The sequence below is a fragment of the Lissotriton helveticus genome, chromosome 7, assembly GCF_964261635.1.
Source record: "Lissotriton helveticus chromosome 7, aLisHel1.1, whole genome shotgun sequence".
NCBI lineage: Eukaryota > Metazoa > Chordata > Amphibia > Caudata > Salamandridae > Lissotriton > Lissotriton helveticus.
The window spans coordinates 1,900,255,036-1,900,268,099 of record NC_136068.1 but is presented as its reverse complement, the minus strand read 5'-3'; the positions used below and the strand labels follow the sequence as shown (position 1 = coordinate 1,900,268,099).

General features: G+C 48.8%; 1 protein-coding gene across 20 annotated transcripts in view; it reads left to right on the top strand.

Moving 5' to 3' along the window:
- The window catches only part of LOC144770864 (uncharacterized), a 185,134-nt gene that overhangs the window by 146,128 nt on the left and 25,942 nt on the right, over positions 1 to 13,064 (top strand). The window lies entirely within an intron of this gene.

Genomic DNA, 13,064 nt, shown 5'->3' with positions numbered 1-13,064 from the left:
TGCCAAGCCTTTCAGATAACGAGGACAGCAGTGAGTTGGGTGTGGCCTTTAATAGTTTGCCAATGCATAAAATGGCTGCCTCTCACACGATAACTGTAACTCCTCGTCAGTAGCAGTCAGTTGGGCTTGTTCTGGAGGGAATGCATAATAATAATAATAACACATGAGTTTCTATAGCGCGTGGTTATACTACCCAGTATGTCCCCGCGCTGCAGCTAGTTACCTGTACCTGGACAGAATCACGCAGGATGAAAATCGTACCTCACAGAGGCATTATATGTGGAAGAGCCATGTTTTACATTTTTTTCGGAAGATCCCCTCCGATGGTTCAGACCTGAGTGACTGCGGAAGGTCATTCCAGAGTTTCGCAGCCAGCCATCTGAAAGATATTCGCCCCATCTGCGCTCTTTTGATTACTGGTAGTTCTACCCTTCCTGTTCCCACAGATCGCAGAGCCCTGGAAGGTATTTTAGGGGTCAGTAGATTGTGGAGGTAGCTAGTGCCCTCTCCTTGCAGGATACGGTGACTAATGCATAGTGTTTTGAAAACAATTCTCTCCCTAACCGGGAGGCGGTGTAGCGTTGAGAGAGCGTTCTTCGATGGAGCTCTTCTGGGCCACCCCAGAACAAGGCGAGCTGCCGCATTTTTAATGCCTTGCAGTCTTTGAACACACCTCCTATTTGCCCCAAGGTACAGCGCATTCCCGTAGTCCAGGCGAGATGTCACAAGTGCATGGACCAGCGTTTTTCTGGCAGCTGCAGGGAGCACATCTAGTGTCTTCCAAAGGACCTTCATTATTCCGAAACATTTTCCGGCAACCAACCTGGTGTGGTGGTCGAAGGAAACTTTCGGGTCCAACCATATCCCCAAGTTCTTAACCTGTTCCTCTGGAGCGGGGGTGGAGCCCATGGACTGGGGCCACCACCTTGAGGTCCATATAGATGGAGTCCTGCCAACTATTTATTTATTTATTTATTTTCAAAGTTTTATATAGCGCAAACAAAATCCTTACAGATATCAGAGTGCTTTACATAAATATGAAATGAGGACAAACAAATAAAACTTAACAAGGCAATTAGCAAATAACGAACAGTGCAAGGTAACAAAATGTGATTGGGTGGTCGATTCAAACAATGTAATACAAGGGAGAGATGTTATGTTATGTTATAATTGTTTTATATAGCGCACGGCTACTCAAAGAGTGTCCCGGCGCTTTTCACTACATACCTGAATAACACAACACAGTAAAAAGAAACAGGGCAGAAATGGAAAAACAGGAGGATACAGACTTGCCTAAAAAACCCAAGCTAAGTAGAAAAAAGCCATGTTTTGAGGCCCTTCCTGAACATCAGTAAGTTGGATGTGCTGCGCAAAGCCAGTGGTAAAGAATTCCAGAGCTGGGGCGCCAACAGTCTGAAAGAGCGGCCACCTATGCGAGCCCTCTTAATCCGAGGGACCGCCGCAAGAAACAAAGATCCAGACCTCAGAGATCTTGTCGGGTGATAGAAAGCTACCCTTTTTCAGAGGTATTTGTCTCCTGACACATAGAGAGCTTTATGAGCCAAGGTCAGGGCCTTAAAAGTAATCCGCTTCCGGATAGGGAGCCGGTGAAGAGCCTGCAGGAGACCAGAGGCTCGAGCCCGACCTGACAGGCCAAAGATGGCCCGAGCTGCCGAATTCTGGACCACCTGTAGTCGTTGTAACAGATACTCCGGTAGGCCAAGATACAGGATGTTGGCGTAATCTAGTCTAGAACCGATTATCGCCTGTACCGTTACCTTCCTATGGTCTTCTGATAGAATGGGAAGAAACTTACGGAGCATCCGAAGCAAACCGAAACAGGTGCCAGTAAGGCTGATTACCTGAGAACGCAAAGACAGGTCCTTGTCGATCTTAATACCCAGGTTCTTGGCCACCTGGGATGAACCTGAAGGTGGAAACATGTTCTCCGGCCACCATTCCTGCCACTCTGGATCCGAGCTGCATCCGAAAAAGAGTACCTCAGATTTATCCGAGTTGCACTGAGGCCGTTAAGATGGAACCAGTTAAAAACGGCCCCAAGGCAACCCTGGATACTCTCTCCGTCAAACTCCACACCCTTAGGGCATGTAAAGAGGAGCTGGGTATCATCGGCGTAGGACACGATCTGAGCCCCGAAAGACTCCGCCAGTGCCGCCAAAGGAGTCATGAAGATGTTAAAGAGCGTCGGGCTCAATACTGAGCCCGGAGGGACTCCGACACCCAATGGCGGCATCTCAGCGGAGCCAGAGGAGGCCCAGACCGTTTGTCGGCGGCCAGCAAGAAAGGATTGAAACCAGCTGAACACCGTCCCCCTCAGACCGATCGTATAAAGTCTGGCTAAAAGACCCTCATCAGGGACGGTGTCGAAGGCCGCCGACAAGTCGAGCATCACTAGCATCGCCTTGCCGCCTGAATCCAGCACCTCTTTAATAGCCTCCGAGACTTCCAAAAGCGCTGTCTCAGTGCTTAGATTCGTACGGAAGCCAGATTGAGTAGGGTGGAGTAAATCATGCGATTCCAGGTACTCAGAGAGCACTTTATGCACATGCTTCTCGAGGATCTTAGTGAAGGCAGGCAAGAGCGAAATTGGCCTATAGTTGGCCAGAACCTCCGTGTCCAAACCAGGCTTTTTGAGCAGAGGTATAATCATTGCCTGCTTCCAGAGCTGGGGGACTACACCCTCACTGAGGGAGCAGTTCAGAAGATGGTTGACAATGGGATTGATAACTCCTGCCATTTTAGCCAAGAGTTTGGCCGGGCATGCATCTCGAGGAGAACCCAATTTGAGACCGGCCAGCAGGTCTAATGATGCAGAGGCAAGGAGTGGTGGAAAATCTGTCAGCATCGGATCTGCGCTGAGAGAGTACACCGGGGCAACTTCCAATGAATCAGAGACAACAGGCCCTGACAAGAGAAAGGAGTCCTGAATCCGCCTGATCTTGGAAGTAAAGAAGGCAGCAAGAGCACTCACCCAAGCCTCCGTAGTGGGTGCCATAGTCAGAGGAACACGTGGGGCTGTAAATTCCCTCACGACGGCAAACAGCTCCTTACAGGAGTTGGAGGCACTCTCGATTTTCCTAGAGAAGTAACCTCTCTTCTCGGAGAGAATATCTCGATGATAGGCGTTAACAGCTGCTCTATAGACGAGCTTGGCCTCAGGATCGTACTGCGCACGCCACGCTCTTTCGGCCACCTTACACTGCCGTCGTGAGACCGCCAGTGCCTCGGTGAACCAAGGGGCGGACGCCCGTTTTACAGTATTGCTGGGGGGCCTCACTGGGGCAAGATCATCCATCCTTTCCGACAGCCACCGATGCACCAGCTCTGAATCCCTTTCTAAGTCTCCTGTCAGGATGCAAGGGTGAGCCAGACATGCCTGTGTCAGCAGCTCAGGGGTAACCAGATGAAAAGCCCTGGAGCCCTGAGAAAGCTGTCGTGAGACACTAGTTGGTTTGCTTATCTCTGGCACATAGCATTTAACCAGCAAATGATCCGACCAAAGCACCTGAATGGGTGCCAGAATCTCAATAGAGATCGTCGAAAAGATCATATCCAGAGTGTGGCCCTTTACATGCGTCGGTCCACGGTGGTATGGCGCGAGGCCTAGGGGAGCCGTCACCTCCATCATTTTAATCGTGTCTACATCCCTTACCTCATCCATGTGAATGTTAAAATCGCCCGCTACTATGCAGTGTTCCGATCTAAGCGCCAGTGTTGAAATTATGGACTGGAACTCTTCAAAAAAAGTGCCCGTCGGCCCAGGGGGCCTATAGACAAGAAGTCCCTTAAAGGACTGGTGCGGCGATAATACAATGGAGAAGGCCAGGGATTCACAGACCGTAATCGTCTCTATGGGAATGGAGGTACAGGTAACACGATTGTGTACAACCAGCGCCACACCGCCCCCACACCCTTTCAGTCTATCTTGCCTGAAGATGTTATAATCAGGGGGGATGGCAGCGGCAATGTCGGGGTTTGAGGCATCCCCCAGCCATGTCTCCGTCAGCATTAGGCATAGAGGTTTTTCTGTTGCCAACAGATCAAAAATATCCAACGCATGGCAACTGAGAGATCTAGTATTTAAAAGCATACAAAGATGCCTGATACTATCGGGTTCCTTCCTTGAAGCGAAGGCCAGAGTTTTCTGCGGCACCCAACCACAGTCAGGGCACCGGCTCTTACCTCTGTGGCGGGCAGGAAATACCGTACGACAAGAATCCCTCCACTTTTGTAGAGAGCGAAGCTCTAGCGCCGAATATTGCAACATGACAGTGGGATAGAGGTGGAATCTGCCAGAGAGTCTGCCAGAGAGCCATCCTACCCCGCGCCCCAGTGCCTCCTTAGCGCGGACGGGCGCAGACGGGCAGGACTCTGGCACGACTCAGGCGCAGTGAGAGGCGCGACCGCTGCGCGTCACCGCTGCGCGCTAGAGGGGAGGGTTAAGAAGGGCGGGCGGAGGAGGTCCAGAGAGCTAGAACGCTCGGTCCGGCGCCTCTGCAGCGATGCACCCACACCCAAAATGGCGGCAAAATAAACAGCACCCGGCTGAAAACCCCCAGACCCGGACCCGCTAAGCAGCGGTGATCTTCAACAATTAAAGTGCAGGTGGGGGCCAGGAACCCTGTTAAAAGCAGGGGAAACAAAAAATAAAATAAACAGTCAACAGTATTTCCAGAGTTTATGTTCAAGTGAATTTAGTCAAGAAGACCGATTTGACTTCCTTTTTGAAGGATGCAGTGGATGAGATAATTCTTGTTTCTGGAGGGAGGGCATTCCAGATCCTGGGAGCCATCCCTGAGAAGGATCGTTTGCATGTTTTTTTCTTGTGGATCTTTGAGCCTCCTGAAATTGTCAATTTCTGAGCAATGTAACTGGGCAAATTGTGGTGTAAGGCCTTATGAGTAATGCACACGATTTTCAGGTGTATTCTGGCTTTGTAAGGTAGCCAATTCAGAGATTTTAAGTCAGGAGAGATGTGTCAGCGTTTTTTGATCCAGTGATTAGCCTCGCTGCAGCATTGATAGAGGCTCTTAACGGTGCGGTTGTTGATAGGGGGAGGCCGCAGAGGGTGGCATTTCCATAATCAATCCGAAGGATAACTAGCGCTTGGACTGCAGTCCTAAAGTCGTTGGCTGGGAGGAAGGGTTTCAGCTTCCTCAAGGTATTGATTTGGAAATTAGCTCCCTTCGTTGCATTGTTAATATGTTGTTGCATATTGAGATTGGAGTCGAGGGATATACCTAAAGATTTTGCTGAGTCTACAATGATAGGTTTGACGTTGAATGCAGTGAGGTGTTTAAGCCAATCCTGAGCGATGAGGATTTTGGAGGGGGGTGCTATTAAGAGGAATTCTGTTTTTGGAGCATTAAGTTTGAGATGGTTCTCTGCCAGCCATGTCTGTGTGTCCTTAAGTGTTGAGTTGAGAAGTTTGATGTCTTCAGGGGATTGTAGTTTGAGGTAGAGTTGGGTATCGTCCGCATACATGTGAAATTGCACATTAGAGGCATGAAACGGTGCGGTGAGTGGCTCCATGACTAGATTGAACAGGGTTGGGGATAAGAGGATCCTTGCGGGACACCTAGTGTAACTGGAACGGGTGTGGACATAGTGTTGTTAATTTTGAATTTCTGAGTCCGGTTATGGACGAAGGAGGTGAACCATTTGAGTACTGTACCTGAAAGACCCATTCTGATATTCAACAGTTCGAGTAAGTTCTTGTGTTTGACCGTGTCGAATGCTGATGAAAGGTCGAGTAGGATGAGGAGGCAGGTACCGTTTTGGTCAAGAATTTGAAGCGCGTCATCAATTATATGTGCCATGGCTGATTCTGTGCTGTGGCCTGCACGGAAGCTGGATTGGTGTCGCTTGAGGAGGTCAAAATGTTCAATGTGTTTTGTCAATTGGAGGTGAACACATTTTAATAACAATTTAGCTAAGGTAGGGATATTTAAGATAGGGCGATAGTTATTAAGGTCAGTAGGGTCAGCTGTGGGTTTATTTAGTATGGGCGATACTTGTCCCACTTTGAGGGAGTCCGGGATGCATCCTTGTTGAAGAGAACTATTATTGATTTTGGTCCATAGCGGGAGAAGCCATGGGATAAAGTCCTTTACAGCTTTTGCAGGTAGAGGGTCCGAGGGGTGATTGGAGGCCTTCAGGGTACTAAGGATCTTGCCTATAGATTCTTCCTTGTAAGTATCAAAGGATGACCAAGTAGCATTGTTTTTTAGTTTGATGGGTGTTTTGCTGAGGGGGCTGGAGTATAGGCTTAGATCAATGAGGAGATCATTCTTGATGTTATCTGTTTTTAGATTGAATAAGGTAGAGAATTCTTCACAGGACGGTAGAGCGCTGGTTGTTTTATGTTATCGTTGTGGTTCGTCCTTGGATTGAGTTTTGATTAGCTCAAATAGTTTTTTTGGTCGTTTTTTTTGCTTGGTCTAGTTGATGGCTAAAGAAGTCAGCGTTCGATCGTTTGATTTTTCTAAAGTAAGCGTTTCTTTTTTTCTTTAGTGTTTTGAGGTGCATAGCCTTACGGGGTAGATCTCCAATTACGTTCAGCTAGTCTCATAGCTCGTCTATCATCGATAAGCAGACCGTCGTACCATGGTTTTGAGTTTTTGGAGGAGACTCTCTTTAACTGAAGTGGAGCAACTTCCTTGACTATAGTGGTCATTGACTTGAGGTAGTGATCAGCGAGAGCCTGATCAGGTTGTAACTGGGAGAGGATGACGGGTTGGGATTGAGTTTCTTCAGGTCTCTTTTCCAGGCCTTAGGTTTGGTGGATTGGGTTGGGCAAAGTTTCACATATTCATTGATGAAGAATGTGATAATGTGGTGGTCAGACCAGGCACAGGGTTGGATTGAGTCTAGTTTGGTGGCGTCACCTTTGGAAATAATGAGGTCCAGGATAGAGCCTTTGTCGTGAGTGGGGCTGGTGCAGATTTGGGTGAGGTCTAGGGTGTTGATGATGTTTTTGAGACTGTTGGCCACCAAGTCGTTGTGATCATTCCAATGAAGGTTGAAATCACCAATGAATATTTGTGTATTTTGTCGACCCGAGTTTGTTGTGATCATGTCCATGAGGTGTTCAGTGAAGGTGAGGTTGTCTCCTGGTGGGTGGTAAATAATATGTAAAGAGCATACTGGATTGCCCTCACTGTTGACGTTGAGGCAGATGTGTTCACAAGAGGAGAATATAGGGGAGAAGGCTCTAGTTACTGAGAGGTTATTCCGGTGAATACACGCTATTCCACCTCCTGTCTTGCCGGTCCTGACTAATCTGATGATGTGATAGTTAGGGGGAACTAGAATGTCAATGAGGGGGGAGGAGGTAAGGTCTAGGTCAAGTGCGATAATGAGGTCGGCTATGTCAGATGCGTGTCTGGGGGCAGATCTGCAGTTAAGTAGTGTGTATTTGAGCTGTGGGATGATGAGGGAGGCGGAGGGGTCCAGAGTGAGCGTGACTTTTTAAAGATAATTAGAGATTGTGCCTCTATTATTTTTAGTAGGGGGCCTGTGAGGGTTGGAATGGATAGCAGGGATGGGAAGGTGTCTCTGTCTTGTTTCCATTCAATTTAAGGCAATTGCTAGCTATCCAGACCTCTAGCTCCTGTAAGCAAGTGGAGAAATTGGTGGCTGCCTTGTCGTGGGCTTGCGATAAGGATACCACTAATTGCTTGTCACCCCCATATGACACAACACTAATGTCATATTTTGCAATCAGGTCTGCTAAGGGGGACATATATAAATTTAAAAGGGTGGGACTAAGGATAGACCCCTGGGGCACTCCTTGTGTCAGCCTAATGCTTTTCGAATAGAACGGCCTCTGAGACACTTGGAAGCTCCGATCTTGTAAGAAGGATCTCATCCATTCCAAGGCCCATTTGACCAGCCCTCCTATTTGTGAGGCATCGCAGAAGTAAACAGTGGTTGACTGTATCGAAAGCGGCGCTGAGGTCAAGCAGCACCAGCGCCACCGTCTTACCATCATCTGCATGCCTACATATTGTTTCCATAGATAACAGCAGAGCTGACTCCATTGAATATGAGTCTCGAAAGCCTGACTGAGTGGGATCTAATAGGTTATGCTCATTCATATACGAGGTTAGTTGTATGCTAACCACCTTCCCTGCGATTTTAGCAAAGTATGGAAAGAGCGAGACTGGTCGATAATTATCCAACTGGCTTGCCTTCACCCCTGTTTTTTTCTTAATTGCGATGACGACCGCATCCTTCCATTGCCTAGGGACCGCCCCTGATTCATAGGAGAGTTTCAGGAGGGAACCCTGTTTCTGCCTGTTCTTGCCGTCCCTGCATTCCTGTGGCCAACTGCTGACTTCTACACCACGCCTCGCGGTACCCGCTGCGCGGGTCCCGCTTCGCACAGAGGCACTTTCTGTTACCTGAGAGCCGCTGCTGGGGCGTACCAGGGGCTGAGGGCTGCGAGCACAAGGGCTGGGACTCCATCTCCCAGGAGTCTTAGGATATCACGAGCCCGTTCCACCTGGGCCGCTCTCCTCATCGCCCCGCCCCCAACAATCCTCTGACCTTCGCACAGCCATAAAAGCTATTGCGACTACCGCTGCGCGGGAGCGCGCCGGGAGAAGCCCGGGACAAGGGCGGGACCGTCTGTGGCCGTCCGGGGCCGAAGGAGGCCGGGCTGGGCCTACCCCCCGTGTTCGTGTATTCGATTCCTGGTCACATTTCCTGCCACAATCCCCGGCTGAATATAACTCTGTACTATTATAATGCCGTCCCCGGCAAAGGAGAGCACTCCATTGAAGCCGGGAGGTGTTAAAAGCAGGACTTTGGAGAATTATTTCTCGCGGGCGGGGGGAGAGGGGGACAAAGAGTGTAATCTGTCTCGGTTAAGGGCAGAAAGGAGACGCTCAATAGACAATTTGAAAAATACCCCCCTTGGAGACCAATCCACCATGCCCAGGGAGGAGTTGTCCCTAGTAGACGATGTCCCACTCCTGTCGAGGGATTGTATGAACACCTCACCAGTTGAAGCCATGAGTATAGCTCCAGTTACCAGTCCTAGCCCCACTAGGGTGACCATTGATCTAGTCTCCCAACCCCCCCTAGCCCCTAAGGCTAGGAAAGCTCAACCCATACTAGCTACTGCGCAAGGAGCACTTGGGCCTCCTCCTAACAAACGTAGGAGGAAATTGAAGGGAACCCAGGGAAGGAACAAACCAAAAATCTCTCACTTGGATTTTGGGAAGTCTTCTACTAAACCTCCCGTACTAGCAGCGAAGTTACCGGCTGATTCACACCCCAAACCCATTGCCCAGGATGATCTAGCTCCCGCCTTGACAAAAAATGTGGGAACTAATATCACTAATGTCCCCCTTTCTGTTGTTCCGCTTGGGAACTTGGAATTCTTGCTAAGGTCTCTATTATTACCAATCAGCGAGAGTATAAAAAAGATCGAGATCAGACTAACCATTCTGGAGACCACACTAGGTAGTCTGAAAATCCCGGCTGACCATCAGGAAAGGCACCCAGAACCCACTCCCATTACTTTAGCCCCCCAACAGCCTGTAAACAGGGCTGCAAACATAGTCCCTTCACAAGCCGCAAATGCGGCGGTTTCGCAACATCCCTTAAGGAACAAGCCTGTACCAGCTAGGCCCCCTAACTTTAACATTCCCATTCCCCCTTCAGGCCCGGTTCATCCGGCACAGCCGGTAGACAGCACCACACTGATCCCCCTAATGAAGCTTCCCTCGAGACCACGTAGGCCCAACCTACCCCCTGAGACTAATGATTTTACTGTAGTCATGGCAGGTGTTCCCCCACTCGAAGTAGGTGAAACCGAGGATTTTTGTGCCTTGAAAAGTAGGGTCATTAAGTGGCTAAACATTAACAGACCTCTCCCGATACACCTTAATAATGAAATCATAATGGTAAGAAGGGTGCCATGGGTGGGGAGAACACATAAATCCATTATAGGGGACTGTATACGGGTGAGTTTTAGGGATACAGACACAGTGACCTACATATGCCAAGGGAAAAATAGATCTAGGGAATCCACTATTCAAACCCTTCGGGTGTCTTTCTTCTTTCCCATCACTCCAGTCCCACTGCAGCCGCCACAAATGCAAAACAACTGGGAGAGGGTTGGCAGGAGGGGGAGACACCGGGATTTTAACCCTAGATCCTTATTGGGCCGACCAGAACCACCCTTTCACACCTGTAATCGGTTCAATTGCCTGAATGATCTAGAGGGGTAGATTGACAAATGGATAATGCCCCCCAGGGTCATATGGAAAAGGGTGCCCTGGCAGAGGTGTTGGTAGAGCGAAGCTCTCATGTTCAGCAAACTCTAATGACTGGTGTTGGGAAACCCGGGTGTGTTGAACCCAAGGTTACAGCCATAGAATGTATAGGAGGGGGACATGGGCTGGCCATGCAAGGGCCAACACAGGAGATACCATCAAATCCACAGGAGGGTCCAGAAGGGAGGGGGGAGGGAGTGAGACTGATTTCCTGGAATGTAGCGGGGATAGCGGGTAAATTTATCAACAAGGAATGGGTCGATTTTATTAGGAAATTTCATGTCATATGTGTTCAGGAGACATGGGCTTTGGTGAACAATTACCATCTACAGGGGTACAAGTGTTTTTTGTTCCCGCTCGGAAATCTAGATCAGGGAGAGCAATGGGCGGGCTGTCCATTTACGTAGATTTAGATCTCCCAGGCACCTGGTCTTCCCCAGATTGGAATTCACATGGGATCCAGGTAGTTCGGTTCCTTGGAAAGGGGCTAAGATTTTCTGTCTTTAACATCTATAACACTGAGACAGCAAACAACCACATCCCGCTATTAGCTGAATTAGACAAGAGGCTGGAACAAGAAATAGCATCCCAAAATAAGGGGCAGTCTTACGGGCTGCTTTTAATGGGAGACTTTAACTGCCATCTCTGCCCGGCATTGGTCACGGCCAATTCAGATTGGTCACAATGCCCATTGGAGAAGGGGCCGCATTTCTCTCATACACCCACGGGGTCGGCTCTTGGTCTACTTCGGCTTAAGTATGACTTAGAACATACCATTAACATGATAGACCCACAGTTGGACGGCACACTCCCACCCACCTTTAAGGGTAGGGGTTGCTCATCTATTATAGATTATATTTTGGCTTCGAGATCCCTGATAAATAAAATAATCAGTGCAGGGATAGAATGGAGCAGCTTTAGCGACCATAACCCTCTTGTTTTGGTGCTCTTGTATAGGGTGGGTGCTGGAACTAGACTCCGTCGCACAATTGAGGAGAGGGTCACAGACCAAGGCAGGAGACTGAAATGGTCCAAAATAGACGGGGTAAAGTTTTTTAAAACCTTGGGTGACAAGGGCCTACCGGCCATTAACGATTGTCTAGACTTAGAAGTTCAGGGGTCAAGGTTACTGGAAGCATTTGACCAGATTGCTAACCTGATCGATGGCCTACTTAAGTTCAGTGCGCCCCCACGCAACCTGGCCATTCCCCGGTGGTTTGACAAAGACTGCTCCAAGGCACTAAGGGAGCTGAAATGCTGCCTTAAGCTAAAACCAAGGGACCCTCAAAAAATTAGGGTGTGCAGAGAAAAATATAAAAAAGAGACCAAAAGGAGGAAACTTGCCCTGCAGGCAGAAGCATGGGCAGATTTAAGAGAGGCAGGGGAAAGAAAGGATCTTGCGGGTTTTTGGAGAATCATTAATAGACCGACTTTTCAAGAAAATGATTCCCCGGACATAGGGGCTAACAGCCTTCCGGAACAGTGGGTCACACACTTTAGAGGTTTATACAACTATGAGACCGGTACCCCTGTAGAGCCACCGGAAACCCTAAGTCAGGTTTCCCCGGTAGTATTCACTCTTAAAGAGATTACTGCAGGGATGGAGGGTCTGACCAAAAATAAAGCTCCGGGTCCGGACGGGATTCCCCCTGACCTGTTTCTCAGTAATATAGATTTATGGGCCCCTCTGATGACCAGGGTCATAAACACTGCCATCTCTTGTGGCCTGCCACCATCTTGGTCAAAAGCGATCATCGTGCCAATTTTTAAAAAGGGCAACAGGGACGACCCCAAGTGCTACCGGCCGATTTCCCTGATTGACGTATCAGCCAAACTCTTGGGTAGGGCAATCCTTAACAGACTGTCCGAGTGGACCGATGAGAATAACATCTTCTCGGACACTCAATACGGGTTTAGGACAGGGAGGTCCACTAGTGACCAATGCCTGAACCTTTACATGCTGACTGCCAAATATACTCTGGCTAGTGATGAACCTATTTATATGGGATTCATGGATTTGGCAGCAGCATTTGACCACGTCAATAGAGGAAAGCTATGGGACCTGATGTCAAGCATGGGGATTGAGAGTGGTTTAATCACCATATTAAGGGAATTACACAGTGACACCACGGCCAGGGTTCGATTTAACAGGGAAGGAGGTCTGTCTGACCCCTTTCCATGTAAGAGCGGAGTCAGACAAGGTTGCATCCTTGCCCCTTTTTTGTTTTCCCTTTATATTAACAACTTGGAGCAGTTTCTTTTGGGTTTAAAGGCAGATTCCCCTAGGGTCGGGCAGAGGCATATCCCTGTCCTGCTTTATGCGGACGACACGGTTCTGCTCGCGCGCACACCGCGAAGCCTACAAATCCTGATAGATGGGTTCGTTAAGTTCATGAGCACCCTGGATCTATCTGTTAACCTGGGTAAATCTTATGTGCTCCTGGCCGGCAAAAAACCTTCCTCTAAATTTACTTATACAATAGGCACCCATATTTTAGAGGAGGTCAAAACTTTCACTTATCTCGGAGTGACCTTCGACGGCGCTTTGCAGTTTAACTCCTTGGTGGCGGAACGTTGTAGCAAAATGATTGCCTCTAACGGGGCAATAGCAGGATACGGCAGGAGGTTAGGTAGATGGAGCCTGGAACAGGTGGTGCACTTGTATTGCTCCGTATCATGCTCCAAAGTAATCTATGGGGCAGAAGTATGGGGCTTTGTGAACACTACTAGAATCCAACAGGAAGAAAACAAATATTT